The sequence below is a fragment of the Musa acuminata genome, chromosome BXJ3-5 (genome assembly GCF_036884655.1).
Source record: "Musa acuminata AAA Group cultivar baxijiao chromosome BXJ3-5, Cavendish_Baxijiao_AAA, whole genome shotgun sequence".
Lineage (NCBI taxonomy): Eukaryota > Viridiplantae > Streptophyta > Magnoliopsida > Zingiberales > Musaceae > Musa > Musa acuminata.
The window spans coordinates 14,469,330-14,488,550 of NC_088353.1; positions in this window are offsets into that span (position 1 = coordinate 14,469,330).

Below are 19,221 nucleotides of genomic sequence, written 5' to 3' on the forward strand. Positions count from 1 at the left end.
CCTACACCAAAGAGGTTAACAAGAGAAGAGCTTCGGGAGCGATATGCGAAGGGGTTATGTTGGCATTGTGACGAGCCGTGGAGCCGTGAGCATCACTGTAGTAAAGAGAGACTTCTTATGATTGAACCAATAGAAGAAGAGGTCATTGAACATCCAGAAGAGAGCCTTGAACATGAAGAAGAAGATGTAGAAGAAGAGCCACAACCGACTGAAGTTACGGTACATGCACTAGTCGGCTACTCAAACTCGGAAACGATGAAAGTTGGAGGCCTTCTCAAACAACAACCGATCATTGTTCTCATCGACACGGGTAGTTCTAATAACTTTCTAAATAGTAAGGTTGCTATCCAGATGGCCTTACCTATTGAGAATTGCAACAGGTTTGACGTTAAGGTCGTCGACGGACGGATTTTGAATTATGATCGTAGGCGCCCGCAGGAGAAACTATTGCTGTAGGACCAAGAGATAATTGCAGATTTCTTCCTTCTCCCTCTTGATGATCATAAGGCCATGTTCATAATTAAATGGTTGACGATATTAGGTGATATTTCTTGGAATTTTATGCAACTAATTATGAAATTTTACAGTAAGGAGAAACAGGTGATACTGAACGGGAAACGTGGGGGCGACATAATGACGATTTGCACACAACAAATGAAGAAGGTTTTGCATAAAGCATGCAGCAGATTTTTTATACAACTTGAGCAGCAAACTAAGGGAGAGCCAATACAAATTGAAGATCCAAACCTACTACCTTTGCTTGCTGAATTTTCAGATATATTTGACGAACCGTACAACCTACCTCTTACCCGTCGGCATGATCATTATATAATGATTCTTTCAAGCAAACCTCCAACAAATACTCGGCCATATCAATATCTATAACTCTAGAAGGATGAAATAGAAAGGATTATAAAAGAAATGCTTGAAACAGGAGTTATTCGGCCAAGTTGCAACCTCTATTCTTCACCGGTGCCACTTGTACGCAAGAAGGACGGAACATGGCGAATATGCGTTGATTACCAAGCTCTCAATGGCATAACCATCAAGGACAAATACCTTATTCCAATAGAAGATGAATTGCTAGATGAAAGGGAGCATAAATCTTTACAAAGCTAGACCTTTGATCCGGGTATCATCAAATATGAGTGTGCGAAGAAGATATACCGAAAACCACCTTTTGAACACACAATAACCTTTACGAATTTTTGCTTTCTTCAACAGAAGGTGGAATATCTTGGGCATATCGTATCAGAGGAAGGTGTGACAGTGGACCCCTTCAAAATTGAAGCAATGCAAAACTGGCCTATCCCGAGGAACGTAAAATTGCTACATGGCTTTCTGGGTTTAACAGGCTACTACTGCAAGTTCGTGAAAAACTATGGAGAGATCAGTGCACCACTTACTTCCTTACTGAAAAAAGATGTCTTCCAATGGTCGGACAGAGCCTCCGCTACCTTCGACAAACTTAAGGCAGCCATGACGACGACGCTGGTGCTAACACTACCAGATTTTAACCGACCCTTCATTATTGAGGCCGACACATCTGGAGTTAGAATTGGAGCCATTCTCATGCAAGATGGTCGACCACTCGCATACACTAGCAAGGCATTATCTCCCTCCCATCAAAATAAGTCAACATATGATAAGGAGATGCTCGCCATTGTGCGCGCAGCAATGAGGTCGAGACCCTACTTGATTGGTCGACGATTTCAAAATAAAACCGACCATAAAAGCCTCAAGTACTTTTTAGAGCGAAAGATAATATCCCCTGAGCAGCAAAAATGGGTAACAAAACTTCTTGGATTTGATTTTGAAATAACTTACAAAAAGGGGAAAGAGAATGTTCTTGCAGATGCGCTTTCGCAGCTACCCGAGCAAGTTGAAGTTTCGGCCGTTTCACTTCCGACCAGCGACTTCCTTGAGGATATTAAGATGGAATGGCAGGAAGATTCAGATACTAGTAGGATTATAAAAAAATTGGAGGAAGCACCAAGCCCCATGGCTCATTACAATTGGGACTCAAAAGAATTACACTATAAGGGACGCATTGTGCTTACGATAAATTCTACTTGCATCTTCACAAGCAGATTTTGGACAAAGTTATTCCATATGAAGGGTACTAAATTGAAAAGGAGTATGGCATATCACCCACAAACTGACGGCCAAACGAAAGTTTTAAATAGGTGCTTGGAGACAGCCTAAAGCCACCCACTAAATATGACTACCCAAAGAGAACTCCAGACCCAGCCAAGTGCCATTATTGATCGACGGATCGTGACTCGACGACGATGACCCACTAATGAAGTGCTAATACAGTGGGCGAACCTACCAATAGAAGATGCCACTTGTGAGAACTATGACGACTTGAAAATCAAATTCCCAGAATTCACGAATCATCAGCCTCGAGGATAAGGCTGATTTGAAGAGGGCGGGTCTGTTAGGACTCTAGCTTGGAGAGTCCTAATTGAGAGGGACATTCATGTAAAACTGTTAGGACTCTAGCTAGGAGAGTCCTAATTGAGAGGGACATTCTGTTAGGACTCTAGTTAGGAGAGTCCTAATTGAGTGGGGCATTCATGTAGGAGGTTTTTTCTTAGAGAAGAATTATGAGTTGTAAGGGAATATGAGTCTTGAGTAGGAGTCATATTAGGAGTTGGTTAGAAGTAAGAGTCTTAAGTAGGAGTCCTATTAGGAGTTAGGGTTTAGAAGCCCTATAAATAGCCATGTATTCCTTCTCTTTTCATAAGCAATAGATGAATCTTTTCTGCAGCCTTTGAGCAGCAAATTGGAGGGAGGAACCCCTATAGAGTTCCAAGGAGGCCGATCCCCTAAAGAGATCAACCCCAAGTTTAGAATCTGCAAGGGTTCTAACACACCGCCCAGCACCCGAGAGCCAGGCGGTGGCACTGCCTAACACCCGAGTGCCAAGCGGTGGCATCGCTTGGCTAGGCGGTGGCACCGCCAGCATCGGGAACCAAAGAGAATTCAAATTTTGGAGCCCAAATTTGAATCCTCTTAGGACCTATAAATACCCCTCAATTCTCAGCTGAGAGAACAACTTTTGAGAAGCAATTGATTGAGAGAAAGGTCTTAGAAAAGTCTTAGCAAGTCCCGTTTTCAATTTGCTAGAGTGTTCACCTCCTTCTTTCTTGCTGAAAATTTGTAAGAGTGTGAACCGCTTGTAAAAAGTTGTAAGAGGGGTATTTGCCCTTCCCCTTCAAGAGATTTGCTAGTGGAAGGTGGGAGCCTCATCGAATAGGGCCTCGCAAGTGGATGTAGGTCATTTGACCGAACCACTTTAAAATCGGCGTGATCTCTGGTTTGCATTTTATTATCGCTATTTACATTACTGCAAACCTTCTTACATGCTTTATTTCCTCATTACCTTTGCTGTATACCTTTACGAATACATGCTCAAGTTAAGCTTTTCAAGTTCGGTTTTTATCGTATCGAAAGATTTGCAAAACCAAAGTTTTAATCCACTGCACTAATTCACCCCCCCTCCCCCCCTCTTAGTGCCGCTCCGATCCTAACAATAGTCATTCAAGAGGCTAAGGATTTAAATAACTTTCCTCTCGAAGAACTAATCGGGTCACTAACGACCAATGAGATGACTTGTAATGCTTATTAAGAGCTTGAGAACAACCTTCTAAAGAACAGGAAGGATATGACACTAAGAACTTAAGATGACCACTTGAAAGAAAATTCAATGGATGAGGACCTTGATGTTGACTTGGCACTCTTAATAAGAAAGTTTAAAAAATTCATAAAATGGAACAAATTTAGAAATGATACTAAAAAATAAATTTGAACCCAAGAATGAACAAGTCATATTCTACGAATGCAAAAAGCCAAGATATTTCAAAAGCGAATGTCCCCAAGGAAAGAAGAAACAACCAAAGAAGAAGAAGGCTCTTAAAGTAACGTGGGACGACTCAAGTGCATCCAAAGAAGAGGAGCAAACTAATACTAAGCAAGTTGCTTACTATGCGCTAATGGCCACTGGAGATAAAGTAAGCAGTTCATTAAATGCAAATTTATCTTTTGATGAATTAATAAGTGACTTTCATGATTTATTCGATGATTGTAAATTAGTTAGTAAAAAATATAAATTGTTAAAAGAAGAGTATGTCTCTCTTGTTAATGATTATGATAGACTAAAAATTGAGCATGATGATAGTTTAGCTCCTTGCATAAAATGCGATCAATTAGAAACGCTTAAAAAGGAAAACTTGCTATTCAAAGAAACCTTAGAAAAATTTGAGGTTTGTAGCAAGTCCTTGAATATGATCCTTACTAATAAGGGTCACGTTCATAAAAGAAGTGGAATCAGATTTGTGAGTAGCTCTCACCAAAATCCAACCACCTTTGTTAAAGGATCTACCTTGCTTGTTTCACCCAAAAAAAAATGTAACTTTTTTTACAAATTTGGACATGTTACGTACAAATGTTCATTTAAGAGATATAGTTCATATAAATTGATTTGGGTTCCTAAAGGAACCTCAAATGACTCAATACAACATGATAAGTTATGTAAATAGATTTTTGAGGCACCCAAGATCAAATGGGTACATAAAAATTATCCTTTTTTGTAGAAATGTTTATCATCACAAGCTAGGAGCAAGAAATGGTACCTTGATAGTGGATGCTCAAGGCATATAACCGGAGATCCATCTCAATTTTCTAAGCTCACTAGCCTAGACGAAGTATATGTCACATTCGGAGATAATAACAAGGGTAAAATCATTGGCAAACGAACCATAGGTAACAAATCCAACTTCTTTATTGAAGATGTGTTATTGGTTGATGGCTTAAAGCATAACCTTTTGAGCATTAGTCAATTGTGTGATAAAGGATACATCATTAGATTTGAATCCAATGCTTACATTATTGAAAAACCACATAAAAACACATCTATGATTGCCCTAAAACAAAATAATATATACAATATCGACATTGATGGTATTTGTAATGAAATGTGTTTTTCGGTTTTGAATGACGATACATAGCTTTGGCATAGGAGATTAGGTCATGCTAGCATGAAACTAATCTCTAAAATCTCATCTAAAGAACTTATAAGAGGAATTCCTCATATTAAGTTCGTTAAAGACAATGTGTGTGATGCATGTTAACTAGGAAAACAAATTAAAAGTAGTTTCAAACCAAAGAACCAAATAAGCACCTCTAGGCCATTGCAATTAATCCATATGGACTTGTTTAGACCAATTGCTACAATAAGTCTAGGAGGTAGCAAATATGCCTTTGTCATCGTGGATGATTATAGTAGATACACTTGGACTTACTTCTTGGCACATAAAAGTGATTGCTTTAGGTATTTTTCTAAGTTTTGTAAATTTGTTCAAAATGAAAAGGGTTTTATGATTTCATCAATCGGAGAGATCACTGTGGTGAATTTCAAAATCATGATTTTCAAGAATTTTGTGAATCGAATTGATACAATCACAACTTCTTTACTCCAAGAAATCCTCAACAAAATGGAATAATAGAAAGAAAAAATAGAAACTTATAAGAAATGGCTAGAACTATGTTAAACGAACATAGCCTACCCAAATATTTTTGGGCCAAAGCCATAAATATGACATGCTATGTCATGAATAGAGTTATAGTAAGACCATTGCTCGCTAAAACTCTTTATGAGGTGTGGAATAACAAAAAACCCAATGTTTCATATTTTAAAAGTTTCGGGTGTAAATATTTTATCTTGAATGAAAAAGATGCCTTAGGAAAGTTTGATGTCAAATCTGATGAGCGGATTTTCCTTGACTATTCTTCTATATCTAAGGTCTTTCGTATCTTTAATAAAAGAACTTTGGTTATAGAAGAATCTATTCATGTTATTTTTAATGAAGTTTCTGGAGTCAAGAAAAATGATTTTAATGATGATCTTAATTTTGATGCTTTGAATTTAAATGAAACCCTTTCTCCATCTAATAACTTGGATGCATCTTCTTGTGAAACATCCTTACCCAAGGAATGGAAGTATGTAGATGCTCATCTTAAGGAGCTAATCATAGGATACACATCAAAAGGGGTTCAAACTTATTCTTCTCTTAAGAATTTTTGTGCCAACACCACTTTTCTCTCCCAAATTGAACCTAAATACATTGATGAGGCATTGAAAGATGATTCATGGGTTATCGCAATGCAAGAAGAGTTTAAGCAATTTGAGATAAATAAGGTGTGGAAGCTTGTTTCGAGGCCAAATGACCATTTAGTTATTGGTACTAAATGGGTCTTTAAAAATAAGCAAGATGAATTTGGTATCATGGTTAGAAACAAGGCTATATTAGTGGCCAAGGGTTTTAACCAAGAAGAAGGTATCAATTATGAAGAAACCTTCACTCCTGTGGCATAATTAGAAGTCATAATTATGCTCCTTGCCTATGCTAGTAGTAATAATTTTAAGTTATTTCAAATGGATGTTAAAAGTGCTTATCTTAATGGCTTTATTTCCGAAGAAGTTTTTGTTGAACAACCTCCCGGATTTGAGAATAATATTTTTTCTAATCATGTGTTTAAATTGACTAAAGCTCTCTATGGATTGAAACAAGCCCCAAGGGCTTGGTTTGAGAGACTTAGTTCCTTTCTTATACAAAATAATTTTTCTAAAGACAAGGTCGATACCACATTATTTATTAAAATTTTTAAAAATAATTTTCTTATTGTTCAAATTTATGTTGATGATATTATTTTTGGGTTTGCTAATGAATCCTTATGTGAATTGTTTGCTAAAAGTATGAGCCTAGAATTTGAAATGAGCCTAATGGGGGAACTAACATTCTTTTCAGGCTTGCAAATTAAATAACTTAATGATGGTATGTTTATTAGTCAAACAAAATATGCATTAGACTTGCTAAAATGATTTAATATAGATAGTTCAAAAGTAATCAATACTCCTATGAGTACCTCCACTAAGTTAGACATTGACGAAGGTGGAGAAAGCTTTGATCAAAAAGCTTATAGGGGTATGATAGGTAGTTTATTATTTCTCACCGCAACTTAGACCAGACATCATGTTTAGCATAAGACTTTATGCTAGGTTTCAATCTAACCCCAAGCAATCTTATTTAAAAGTTGTCAAAAGGATTTTTAGATACCTAAAAGGAACTCTTAAACTAGGATTATGGAATCCGAAATCTAAAAATTTTGAATTGCTTGGTTATGTCCATGCTGGTTTTGCTGGTTGCTAAATAGATAGAAAAAGCACATCTAGAACATGTCAATTTTTAGGACATGCACTTGTCTCTTGGTCTTCCAAGAAACAAAACTCGGTTGCATTATCCACAACTGAAGCTTAGTATATTGCAGCAGGTGCATGCTGTGCTCAAGTTATATGAATGAAAAATACTTTAGAAGATTATGGAATTCACCTGAAGAATATACTTATAAAGTTTGATAACACAAGTGCAATATGTTTAACGAAAAATCCTATTCAGCACTCTATAACTAAACATATTAACATTAGGCATCACTTTATACGAGATCATGTTAACAATTATAATGTAATCTTAGAATTTATTAACACAAAACATCAATTGACTGATAATTTTATAAAACCTTTAATTGAGGAACAATTTAATTTTATAAGAAGAGAATTAGGTATGATAAATTTCTTGGATACATTAGTTCCTCTTTAAATTTTTCTCTATATTTTCTTATCAAATTCTATTTTACAAGATCATTCACTTCAATCACGAACTGTGGTATGTAATCAAATCTTATACGATGTTTGCATACGAATTTTGTATAATGCATGAACGTATGGAACGAATTTTACATGAATCATGAACTTATGCTACGAATTTTCTCCTGTTACAAGAATAGGTTTTATGATGTTTGTGTAAATGAGTGTGTGCACGTCATAATCCTGCAAGAAGGAACCACACAATGTTAGCACTACACCTCAATGCAAGCAGTTCTCACTACCTATAGGCGGTGGCACCGCCCAGCTGGCGGTAGCACCGACCAGCTGGCGGTAGCATCGACCAGCTGGTAACGAGTTGTAGGCGATGCCACCACCTGCAACCTGCCCTATGTCACGCCCCTCTAAATAACCATGATTTTTAAAATCTTCGTCACAGACCAATCCAGGATCCAAACTAACGTTTGAGGACACTAAAAACATTCTATTCATATTCACATCCATAAAACCTGTGCAGTTTATAATCATATATCACATCACTCGATAATTCACATTTATGGCAACCCAAGCCAACTTGACAAACATGAACAACATTTATAAATCCACAAGCTAAATAAATTATACAATCAGAACTCCAACTATTCACCACAAGTTCATATCACCATAAATTAGACTTAACATTCTGAAATTCCAAATAAGAGAGATCTCCTAACACTTTGACACAGTATATCCATTTCGGTTCATCGACAACATTTCATTACATACAAGACATACTTATACAACAATATCGTAATAACCAACCAGACTTGCCCATTATTCTGAATAGCTATCCACTGCCTCAGCCCAAATCAAACATCTCGAAGAGTGACAAGCTGACCTGAAAGATTTATATAACAACGGAGTGAGCCAAAAACGGCTCAGCAAGTGACAAAGCATATTCAGAACAAAAGGAACGGTTTCAAACGAGTAAGGTATCATAATGCAAGGCAGAATACAAGAATTCTCAAGGATACCATCTCAATAGATACCAAATCATACGTATCATGTCATTCAAAAACATATTTGATCCATAACGAATGGGGCATAGAGTAATTTGAACATATCAATGGCAGATAGGACATTTCAGAACATATTTGTTCATAACAAATGGAGCACAGAGTACTTGGAACATATCAATGGCAGATAGGACATTTCAGAACATATCAGTTCATAGCAAATGGAGCACAGAGTAATTGGAACATATCAATGGCAGATAGGACATTTCAGACCATATCTGTTCATAACAAATGGAGCACAGAGTACTTGGAACATATCAATGGCAGATAGGACATTTCAGAACATATCAGTTCATAGCAAATGGAGCACAGAGTAATTGGAACATATCAATGGCAGATAGGACATTTCAGACCATATCTGTTCATAACAAATGGAGCACAGAGTACTTGGAACATATCAATGGCAGATAGGACATTTCAGAACATATCAGTTCATAGCAAATGGAGCACAGAGTAATTGGGACATATCAATGGCATATGAAATGTTCCGGAGCATATCAACGACATATGGAACATTTCGAAGCATATCATCAGTGAATGAAGCATTTCAGAGCATATCGAAAGCAAATATCGTACAGAAGCTCAAACGTCGTCTTTGACGTTGCAAACATATCAATCTTATCCAAAGCATGTACAGAAACACATAACCAAAGCTCTGGATATCATATCAAACATACAGAAGGTGTAGTGGGATCTCAGTCAGAATGTGATTCATCCATTTCTGAATGACCACCTGACAAAAGTCTCCCACGTCTGGGAGCTCCATCCACCCACGTCTAGGTGAAGTCAAAGGGGGCCGGCAGAGCATCGCAGGCTCTAATCACATACCCTCAAAGCGGGCAACAAGCGCATACCCTTTACCATTTCTGGCAAAGGTCCAAAATATCCCACATAACGGGACCCCACAAAGCGGGCAAATAGCGCATACCCTTTACCATTTCTGGCAAAGGTCCGGACAATCCCACACACCAGAGTACAAAAGGACAGTTTCAACAATAAGTAGCATATATCGGAAGCACACGCGGAACAACAAACGTACATGTGCCTTTACAAGTCAATCCGGAGTAAGCAATAATCTTTCACAAGTATATTCAGATTTGAAGGGAATTGAAAGCAAGGGCACATATGGAATCCAAGCAATCACAAATAACTTAATTCAATAAGAAGATTTGATGAATTCAATGTCCAAAGGAATGAAACTGGAATAGGCACATATCGAAAGCAAATGCGGAACAATAGGATATACATGTGCCTATATGAGTCAATACGATATAGCATAAACGTTACACAACAGTTTTCAAGAATGCAATAATTTTAAGGACAAGAGCATACAAGAATTCAAAGTAGTAATATAAAGCTCAATTGAATAAGAAGGCTAAAGGATATCAATTTCCAAAGGAATGAAACCAGAATATGAGAAATCGACCAAAGCTCGATTTCTGGCAGAATACAGAAGGCACATTGAACAAATGATTCAAACTATCAATCGTGCTCCAATTTACTCAGAAATAATCATTGGATAATACTTTCAGATAAGATAGGCTTCATATGAATTGAACTGTCCAATAGAGAGAGTTACAAATAATTTGGTAAGCAAGAGTCATAGAACAAAATCTCTGTTGGCAGAATTCATAATGTCAGATTCAACAGATAACTGGGCAGGTGTTTGGATTTCAGATCTTTCAATCCATATATCAAAGAAAGGTCTACGAGTCTAGTTTCCAATGAAATCAGTTTTGAACAAATCAGAGTTTCCACAAAGTCTTATAGGCAGTTCGGTATCAAAAGATCAGAATCTCAAAAGTTGCACAGATTCGAATCGTTACATGTAAACAGGAGATATAACAAATGCAAGGCTAGTACAATTCAAAGTTCCTCGTAATCAAAGCAAATGTAGAGATAAAAATGGCAGTGGGGAAAGATCAGGATACTTGCAATAAGGCATATCAGAGCAATTATAGGAGAAACGAACAGGGAACTTGCAATAGAAAGGATTGAAACAAGCGGGAAACTTGCAATAGGAAGAATCAGAAAACTTGCAATAGGAAGAATCAGAAAACTTGCCTTTCAATGATTTCGATCCGAAGATCCAAAGAAGGTGCCAGCCCAAATCCTTCTACTTTTTCTCCGTGTCCTCTCTCTGTTTCGTTTTGTGCTCCCGTTTTCTTCCTTTCTTCGCAACTACATCACGTGTCGAACATCGAGGCACAGTCACCTGCTCTCTCTTACTCTCATTCCTTCTTTTTTCTTTCCCAAACGCAGCTGCCACAGTCGCCGCCGCTGCCGCTGCCACAATCGCAGCCACGACCGCAACTGCGGTCACAACCGCAGCCCCCTTCCACTGCACTATTTCCTTCTTCCCTTCTCTCGTTCCTACTCTTTCTCTTTCCCAAAAGCAGCTACTGTAGCTACTGCAGCCACCACCGCTGCCGCAGCTACCGCAGCCAACGTTGCAGCCGCAGCCGGAGTCGCAGCCACGGCCGCAGCCACCACACTCGCAGCCTCTTCTTCCTCCCCTGCTCATCTTCCTCTCCTTCTTCTCTTCCAACTGCAGCTGCTATCGCCGCAGCCGTAGCCCCTTCTCTTCTTCCTCTCCTTCCCTTCTTCCTTTCTCTTCTTCTTCCTTTCCTTCTCTTCTTTCCCAGCTGCATGCTGCAGTCGCAGCCTCAGCCACGGCCACAGCCTTTTCTTCCTCCCCTGCTCATCTTCCTCTCCTTCTTCTCTTCCAACTGCAGCTGCCATCGCCGCAGCCGCAGCCCCTTCTCTTCTTCCTCTCCTTCCCTTCTTCCTTTCTCTTCTTCTTCCTTTCCTTCTCTTCTTTCCCAGCCACAGCTGCAGCTGCCACAACCGCAGCCGCAGCTACTTTCTTCCCTTCTCCTCTTCCTTTTCCTTCCTTTCTTCTTCTTCTCTTCTTCTCCTTCCTCCCCTTCTTCTCCCCGACGTCACCCACACCCTCTCCTCTGTTTCCTCTGCAGGAAACAGAGGTATCACAACCTCTTCCCCTGCTTCCTCTTCCTCTTCTCTTCCTCTTCTTCTTCTTCTCCTCTTCGAACGCCCCACACCTCTCCTCTGTTTCCACCTGCAGGAAACAGAGGTGCTGCAGCCCTAGCTGCTGCCACCTCTCGCTCCTCTCCCTCTTCCCTCTCTTTTCCCTCTTCTTCTCCTCTTCCCTTTTCCTCCCCAACCCCACACCTCCTCGCTGCAGCCTTGCCGCAGCTATCCTCTTCTCTTCTTCTTCTTCTTCTTCTTCTCTTCTCCCTCTTCTTCCTCTCTTCTTCTCCCCACGCCCCACAGCTTCTCGCTGCAGCCCTTGCTGCAGTCACCTCCTCTTCTTCTTCTTCTCCTTCTTCTTCTTCTCGACTCCCTCTTCTTCCTCCTCTCTTCTTTTCCCTCTTCTTCTTCTCTTCTTCTTCTTCTTCTTCTCTTCTTCTACCACTCTCCTTCTTCTCCTCACGCCCCACCGCTCTCTCTGTTTCTGGAAGAAACAGAGTGCGTGGGAGGCGGTGGGATAATACCGAATTTTCGGTTTTCCCTTTTTTTTTTCTTTTTTTTTTGCAACTTAGCAGTTTAGTCCTTGTAATTTCTATATTTACATATAGGTCCTCCAATTTACATATAAATCTTTATTAATAATTTTTTAAAAGCGAGGGATATTACACTCTCCCCCCCTTAAAAGAAAATTTAGTCCTCTAAATTGATCATAGCTCAATCGATGAAAAGATGAGGATTATGATATCTTTATTTCCTCCTCCTACTCTTAAATAGTTTCATCAATACAATACAATTACATAATTATCCACGAGTGACCGAAATATTCTCCTCCTTGATCCTCAATAGACGGTAACCCGACCTTCAATCAATTTCTAAAAATACTTGCGTACCCTGTAATTAATCGAGCAAGTCGTTACTTCAGAAAATACTCGTTTTTGATGGTCACCTAATTCAACTGTCTATAATCATTACAAAGCCTCAATGTTCCATACATTTCTTTTAACTAACACCGGAGCATCCAATGATGAAATATTAAGCCAAATAAAATCCTCATTTAACAATCCTTGTAGTTGCTTTTCCAATTCCACTTACTCAAATGATATCTTTCTGTAGAGAGGCTTAGATATTGGGATTATCCCAAGGACTAAATCAAAAGCAAAGTCACATTTGGAGGTAATCTAAGCAAGTCATCCTGGATACATTAGGCAAGGAGATAAATCATATCCCATACTCTCAAAGTAAAAGATCGACTGATCAAATATACAAAAAGTGATCATTTGTTATATATCAATCCATACTGGTATGATAAGAAGATGGCCAATCCATACCAAGTATAATATCATAACTCTAAATCTCTAGGAGAACTAAATCAGCAAAAGTTCAAGTTCTCCAACAAAAATCAGACAAGAGGACCAGATTCAAGTTCGTTATCAAAGAATCTCCAATGATCGTATTTACATATAGCACATAATGTAGTGGTCTAGGTTGAATACCCAAGTGATAGGCAGAATATTCCGAATCAAATCATAGATGGGACCCATGGTCAAACAAATATTTGCATTCTTTCATAAACATGCATAATACCTTTGACCACTAATTCAGAAGTTTCAGAATCATATTTAGTGATAGCATACACTCTTACATGGGCTGATGATTTAGGAGGCAGTGACTCTTTCTTCTTGTTCAAAGGGCAAACTTTTATTTTATGATCCAACTTTCTACAAGCAAAATAGACTCCAATCACCCGAAAACACAAACTTGTTTCATAATTTAACTTGTAATTCACACATGATTAAGTCTTTGGTGGTGACTTTCCTTTTCAAATCCAAATGTCTTGACCCTTTTGTCATTACTTTCTAATTCATTTCCAATCATATTCTTATTGGTAAACTTGTCCTTATCATTCTTGTCACTGATCTCCAAAAATTCTTTTCATTGTTGCCAATAATAATCAGCCTCTACTTCCAATATAAGGTGGCAAAAGAAATCTTTTGATCATCAAAACAATTTTGTACATCAAATATCTTCTCTGTTTGCATCATTCATTTTTCTACCACCAATGAAATTAGGTCCACCATGCTTCCACTGCGCCACTCTGATTCAATATCCCCGATTACCCCTTTCATCCCACTTAATTAATCAAAATCAAATGAAGTAGGAGGACTAAATGTCATCGTCATCCTAGATTCCTAAAATACCTCAAAGAAAATTTCCACCAATCACTACAGTTTCATTAGACCTCAATATATTTTGCACGTCAACATATCAAATATTTCAGTAATCCTCAAACAATGCTCTGATACCACCTCTGTCACGCCCCTCTAAATAACCATGATTTTTAAAATCTTCGTCACAGACCAATCCAGGATCCAAACTAACGTTTGAGGACACTAAAAACATTCTATTCATATTCACATCCATAAAACCTGTGCAGTTTATAATCATATATCACATCACTCGATAATTCACATTTATGGCAACCCAAGCCAACTTGACAAACATGAACAACATTTATAAATCCACAAGCTAAATAAATTATACAATCAGAACTCCAACTATTCACCACAAGTTCATATCACCATAAATTAGACTTAACATTCTGAAATTCCAAATAAGAGAGATCTCCTAACACTTTGACACAGTATATCCATTTCGGTTCATCGACAACATTTCATTACATACAAGACATACTTATACAACAATATCGTAATAACCAACCAGACTTGCCCATTATTCTGAATAGCTATCCACTGCCTCAGCCCAAATCAAACATCTCGAAGAGTGACAAGCTGACCTGAAAGATTTATATAACAACGGAGTGAGCCAAAAACGGCTCAGCAAGTGACAAAGCATATTCAGAACAAAAGGAACGGTTTCAAACGAGTAAGGTATCATAATGCAAGGCAGAATACAAGAATTCTCAAGGATACCATCTCAATAGATACCAAATCATACGTATCATGTCATTCAAAAACATATTTGATCCATAACGAATGGGGCATAGAGTAATTTGAACATATCAATGGCAGATAGGACATTTCAGAACATATTTGTTCATAACAAATGGAGCACAGAGTACTTGGAACATATCAATGGCAGATAGGACATTTCAGAACATATCAGTTCATAGCAAATGGAGCACAGAGTAATTGGAACATATCAATGGCAGATAGGACATTTCAGACCATATCTGTTCATAACAAATGGAGCACAGAGTACTTGGAACATATCAATGGCAGATAGGACATTTCAGAACATATCAGTTCATAGCAAATGGAGCACAGAGTAATTGGAACATATCAATGGCAGATAGGACATTTCAGACCATATCTGTTCATAACAAATGGAGCACAGAGTACTTGGAACATATCAATGGCAGATAGGACATTTCAGAACATATCAGTTCATAGCAAATGGAGCACAGAGTAATTGGGACATATCAATGGCATATGAAATGTTCCGGAGCATATCAACGACATATGGAACATTTCGAAGCATATCATCAGTGAATGAAGCATTTCAGAGCATATCGAAAGCAAATATCGTACAGAAGCTCAAACGTCGTCTTTGACGTTGCAAACATATCAATCTTATCCAAAGCATGTACAGAAACACATAACCAAAGCTCTGGATATCATATCAAACATACAGAAGGTGTAGTGGGATCTCAGTCAGAATGTGATTCATCCATTTCTGAATGACCACCTGACAAAAGTCTCCCACGTCTGGGAGCTCCATCCACCCACGTCTAGGTGAAGTCAAAGGGGGCCGGCAGAGCATCGCAGGCTCTAATCACATACCCTCAAAGCGGGCAACAAGCGCATACCCTTTACCATTTCTGGCAAAGGTCCAAAATATCCCACATAACGGGACCCCACAAAGCGGGCAAATAGCGCATACCCTTTACCATTTCTGGCAAAGGTCCGGACAATCCCACACACCAGAGTACAAAAGGACAGTTTCAACAATAAGTAGCATATATCGGAAGCACACGCGGAACAACAAACGTACATGTGCCTTTACAAGTCAATCCGGAGTAAGCAATAATCTTTCACAAGTATATTCAGATTTGAAGGGAATTGAAAGCAAGGGCACATATGGAATCCAAGCAATCACAAATAACTTAATTCAATAAGAAGATTTGATGAATTCAATGTCCAAAGGAATGAAACTGGAATAGGCACATATCGAAAGCAAATGCGGAACAATAGGATATACATGTGCCTATATGAGTCAATACGATATAGCATAAACGTTACACAACAGTTTTCAAGAATGCAATAATTTTAAGGACAAGAGCATACAAGAATTCAAAGTAGTAATATAAAGCTCAATTGAATAAGAAGGCTAAAGGATATCAATTTCCAAAGGAATGAAACCAGAATATGAGAAATCGACCAAAGCTCGATTTCTGGCAGAATACAGAAGGCACATTGAACAAATGATTCAAACTATCAATCGTGCTCCAATTTACTCAGAAATAATCATTGGATAATACTTTCAGATAAGATAGGCTTCATATGAATTGAACTGTCCAATAGAGAGAGTTACAAATAATTTGGTAAGCAAGAGTCATAGAACAAAATCTCTGTTGGCAGAATTCATAATGTCAGATTCAACAGATAACTGGGCAGGTGTTTGGATTTCAGATCTTTCAATCCATATATCAAAGAAAGGTCTACGAGTCTAGTTTCCAATGAAATCAGTTTTGAACAAATCAGAGTTTCCACAAAGTCTTATAGGCAGTTCGGTATCAAAAGATCAGAATCTCAAAAGTTGCACAGATTCGAATCGTTACATGTAAACAGGAGATATAACAAATGCAAGGCTAGTACAATTCAAAGTTCCTCGTAATCAAAGCAAATGTAGAGATAAAAATGGCAGTGGGGAAAGATCAGGATACTTGCAATAAGGCATATCAGAGCAATTATAGGAGAAACGAACAGGGAACTTGCAATAGAAAGGATTGAAACAAGCGGGAAACTTGCAATAGGAAGAATCAGAAAACTTGCAATAGGAAGAATCAGAAAACTTGCCTTTCAATGATTTCGATCCGAAGATCCAAAGAAGGTGCCAGCCCAAATCCTTCTACTTTTTCTCCGTGTCCTCTCTCTGTTTCGTTTTGTGCTCCCGTTTTCTTCCTTTCTTCGCAACTACATCACGTGTCGAACATCGAGGCACAGTCACCTGCTCTCTCTTACTCTCATTCCTTCTTTTTTCTTTCCCAAACGCAGCTGCCACAGTCGCCGCCGCTGCCGCTGCCACAATCGCAGCCACGACCGCAACTGCGGTCACAACCGCAGCCCCCTTCCACTGCACTATTTCCTTCTTCCCTTCTCTCGTTCCTACTCTTTCTCTTTCCCAAAAGCAGCTACTGTAGCTACTGCAGCCACCACCGCTGCCGCAGCTACCGCAGCCAACGTTGCAGCCGCAGCCGGAGTCGCAGCCACGGCCGCAGCCACCACACTCGCAGCCTCTTCTTCCTCCCCTGCTCATCTTCCTCTCCTTCTTCTCTTCCAACTGCAGCTGCTATCGCCGCAGCCGTAGCCCCTTCTCTTCTTCCTCTCCTTCCCTTCTTCCTTTCTCTTCTTCTTCCTTTCCTTCTCTTCTTTCCCAGCTGCATGCTGCAGTCGCAGCCTCAGCCACGGCCACAGCCTTTTCTTCCTCCCCTGCTCATCTTCCTCTCCTTCTTCTCTTCCAACTGCAGCTGCCATCGCCGCAGCCGCAGCCCCTTCTCTTCTTCCTCTCCTTCCCTTCTTCCTTTCTCTTCTTCTTCCTTTCCTTCTCTTCTTTCCCAGCCACAGCTGCAGCTGCCACAACCGCAGCCGCAGCTACTTTCTTCCCTTCTCCTCTTCCTTTTCCTTCCTTTCTTCTTCTTCTCTTCTTCTCCTTCCTCCCCTTCTTCTCCCCGACGTCACCCACACCCTCTCCTCTGTTTCCTCTGCAGGAAACAGAGGTATCACAACCTCTTCCCCTGCTTCCTCTTCCTCTTCTCTTCCTCTTCTTCTTCTTCTCCTCTTCGAACGCCCCACACCTCTCCTCTGTTTCCACCTGCAGGAAACAGAGGTGCTGCAGCCCTAGCTGCTGCCACCTCTCGCTCCTCTCCCTCTTCCCTCTCTTTTCCCTCTTCTTCTCCTCTTCCCTTTTCCTCCCCAACCCCACACCTCCTCGCTGCAGCCTTGCCGCAGCTATCCTCTTCTCTTCTTCTTCTTCTTCTTCTTCTCTTCTCCCTCTTCTTCCTCTCTTCTTCTCCCCACGCCCCACAGCTTCTCGCTGCAGCCCTTGCTGCAGTCACCTCCTCTTCTTCTTCTTCTCCTTCTTCTTCTTCTCGACTCCCTCTTCTTCCTCCTCTCTTCTTTTCCCTCTTCTTCTTCTCTTCTTCTTCTTCTTCTTCTCTTCTTCTACCACTCTCCTTCTTCTCCTCACGCCCCACCGCTCTCTCTGTTTCTGGAAGAAACAGAGTGCGTGGGAGGCGGTGGGATAATACCGAATTTTCGGTTTTCCCTTTTTTTTTTCTTTTTTTTTTGCAACTTAGCAGTTTAGTCCTTGTAATTTCTATATTTACATATAGGTCCTCCAATTTACATATAAATCTTTATTAATAATTTTTTAAAAGCGAGGGATATTACACCCTATATAAAGAACATGCTAGGGCTGGTGGTAGAACTGACCCCAACCTGCCCTACACTTCTCCAAAGAGCCCCAAACCTCTTGATCCTCTTGCTCTCCCTCTAGCAATTCAAAAAATCCTCATTTTCTCCTAAATCAAGGATCAATCTCAAGCATCCTTTTGGTAATCACAAGAAGGAAAAACTACTAAGGTAATCCCTAAATTGATACCCCCTTTGCATTACTTTTTTTTGCCTCTTAGTTGTCTTCATAATTGTAGTCTCCATGACTTCTAGAAGATTCTCAAGGGACAAAGGGAAGGGAGGTAAGATGAAAACTATGACTCTCTACTTTTCGATTCTCATCAACATGTCCTTAAATTTTCAACCATAGAATCTAGAAATGTTCATAAGGGTAAACATGTTGATTTGGAGGAATTAAGTGATTTGGAACCTATTCAATAGTTTGCTAACCTAGATATCCTACTAATCCTTCAAATATGTGAACCTATCTATCCTAGACTTGTTAGATTGTTTTATAATAATTTTCATGTGGATGAAAATAATAGGATCTCCATGTTTCTCTTAGGACATTATATACCCATTACGGATGGCATGATATGCAATCTAATAGGAATTACGAAAAAAGAAAGTGGTTGTTATTTTAGAGGCCAATGAGATGAAAAATCAATTGGGATCACTTATTCTGAAGCCTTAGGAACCATCTTCGGTAATCATAACTTGTCTACTCTTCCAAAAAGCTATGAATATTTATTACCTTTCAACACCAAACTACTTCATCACATCTTGATAAGCATTATAATTCCAAAACAATATCATCATGATGAAGTTAACCAAATGGAAGTAGGAACAATGTATTGGATTATGAAAGGACATAAAA